Raw genomic sequence first — 2,639 nt, forward strand, 5'->3', positions numbered from 1 at the left:
AGATTCCTTATAAGGTATTGCGTTACTTCCTGTTGACACCGAGACTAAAGAAATTGTACATGTCAGGCTAAAAAGCTAAGGACATGAGATGGTATATAGGCAAACGTGTGGACGATGGGATAATGAGACATCTGGCTAATAATGAGGAGTAGAAGGAGTTTGATTTGCAACATCCTAATTTTGACCTCGAATCTCGCAATGTAAGATTAGGGTTGGTTACAGATGGATTTAAACATTTTGGGAATATGAACAACTATAGTATGTGGCCTATCATACTTATCCCATATAACCTACTGCCTTGATTGGTTATGAAGGAGCCGTTTTTTTTTTTTTTTTTTTTTTTTTTTTTTTTTTTTGACATACTGATTTGTGCTCATATCTAAATAGTCCCAGTTTGAAAGACTCATTTAAGTGGTAGCACCTATTTTATGCAGACCATTAAAAAGTTAGAGAGCACCATTGTTGCTTCTCCTTTAGGCTTAAGTCCCAAAGTGGATGGTGAGCGATTGATTGCAGTTATTCCACCATAAGTAGTCATTCTATTTAATCTCACACTGCCTATTTCCTTGTCCAATAAGCAGCCCATTTGCTAATAAAGCTATTAAAAGTATTTGGCTTAAGACAAGTGTGGTTTTGGTTGATACAATATTTAAGATCTTTTTTTTAATAATGATGCGTAAGTATTTTCCATGATAAAGCTTGTTCAATATATGCAAATATTGATTGACTTATTTACATTTTTTATGCTCTGCAATGACCAGATTGACAAAAGAGCATATACAGGTAAGCCAATTATTACCCTTCTTGCCATTTATTTATTTGTTTCTTTTTCTTTTAAATTTTCATCTTTGCACTATATGACCACAATATTGTATCTACTAGGCTGTGTGTAAGGTGGTTACCAATTCTTGTGAAGATGCCAGACAAAGTATAAGAAAGGCTCACCAGTAGGTATGGCAGTAATTTTTTTCTTCTTTATGTTTAGATTTCAGGAGTATTATTAAACAACGTTTATACTTGCTCCCCCTGCTGTTCAAACATCAAAAAGAATGAGGAATGAGGTTGTTATGGTCATCTGAGCACCATGTCTGTATCACTGTGTGCTTCGGAGGCAGGTTTATATCTTGTTAAATAGCCTATCTCATTTCAAAAATATCAATTCTTCACTCCCTTACTGTCTTTCATCCTAGAATCATCAAGCACTAGCTAGCCAGAGGTTGGTTTGGTGGAGAGAGTGAAGAATTGGTTGACCTTATTCTTTATTTTCTGATATTAGAACTATATCATACTTGACAACTCAATTAGTCTCAAGTGTGATTTTGCTGTTCCACTGGTTTGTGAAAAATTATTACAATTGAGGTCTAAATGGTTCACATTTATTTATCCGGCACCTAAGTTTTAGTGGATGATCTAAAAATTTCAGTAGACAATGTCTTGGCTCCTAGGTGTCTAGCATGGTGAGCTCATAATAAAATGTACTGTGGCAAGTATTGAAGTGCAAAACACTGTTAGTAGCATTGTGCGGCAACAAGACTATGAGTGCCATTATAGATAGGGATAATGATTGATTCTATGCATTGTTGTGAAATGGTCCAGTGTTTTTAATGTTTATTGTGCCTAAGCAGATTTTTTGTTGGTTTTACAAGCAATGGATACGGCAAAGAAATTATATTCACATGCCCCAAAAGATGATGTAAAAAAATTGGAGAAGGAAGTGAGTTCTAAGCTAATTACAACTAAAACAGTGGATCAGTTTTACAATGTTTTGAGAGTTATCTGACCCTTCTTTTTCCCAGGTTGATGAGTTGACCAAAAAATTTGTCAAGTCTGCAGAGGATATGTGTAAGGCAAAGGAGAAGGAGATTACTAGAGGCTGAGATGCAGTGTCCCATCTGCTCGCTGAATTTATTTTGCAGGAGTACACAGCTTTTAAAAATCTCCATCTTGCTGTCTACCCCTTGACATCAGAATACTTGTTGCTTGATTCCATGATAAAGTGAGCTTATGCCATGTTTCTTTTATAGTTAAATATATTTGAGGTCAATGGAAATCGTCAATCGGATTTGCAACTAGATGGCAATTTCAATAAAAAATCATGTAGAAACATTTTTGATGTGACAAATATTTTCATTAATATTTTTAAGAGCTTTGGAAAATTTTCTGGAGCCTAGAGGAATTGCCAATGATTTAAAGAGGACATGAAACTCAAATGTTGTAAAACCCATCTGGGGCATCTGACTGTCTAGCTTTGGCATGTTAGGCAGTGCTTATAACTAGACATGGCAAAACGGGTCAGACCCGTTTGACCTGACCCGTTTGACCCGCGACCCGTTTGACCCGTTTAAAAATGACCTGTTTTGACCTGTGACCCGTTTTGACCCTACCCGAACCCCACCCGACTCGCTCGTTTTTCCACGTCTACCAACGTTGAGTAGATTGAGATTGAGGTGTAATTCTTATAAGATATTTATTTATTCTTCTTCACTTAATATGTTATGTACTCCATTATAGTTTGTCATTCTTTACTTGCCATCTTCATTTTCTCTTCCTACTTTAAACATATCAAAAATTATACCAAGATTAGCTTCTAGAAAGCTGGAATAAGAGTTGCACCAAATTTAGGTATCAAGTGTTTAGTG

General features: G+C 35.7%; 1 long non-coding RNA gene across 2 annotated transcripts; it reads left to right on the forward strand.

Moving 5' to 3' along the window:
* The first annotated feature begins 325 nt into the window (after nt 1-325).
* Nucleotides 326-2,156, forward strand: LOC112038633 (uncharacterized). Of its 2 annotated transcripts, XR_002885858.2 has the most exons (4): nt 326-783; nt 883-951; nt 1,626-1,714; nt 1,797-2,156. It is a non-coding gene; the product is annotated as an uncharacterized LOC112038633 (long non-coding RNA). The 2 variants fall into 2 exon arrangements; XR_010624979.1 differs by lacking the exon at nt 1,626-1,714.
* Nucleotides 2,157-2,639: the final 483 nt, after the last annotated feature.

This window comes from Quercus suber, unplaced genomic scaffold, assembly GCF_002906115.3.
Source record: "Quercus suber isolate HL8 unplaced genomic scaffold, Cork oak 2.0 scaffold_2, whole genome shotgun sequence".
Taxonomy (NCBI): Eukaryota; Viridiplantae; Streptophyta; class Magnoliopsida; order Fagales; family Fagaceae; genus Quercus; species Quercus suber.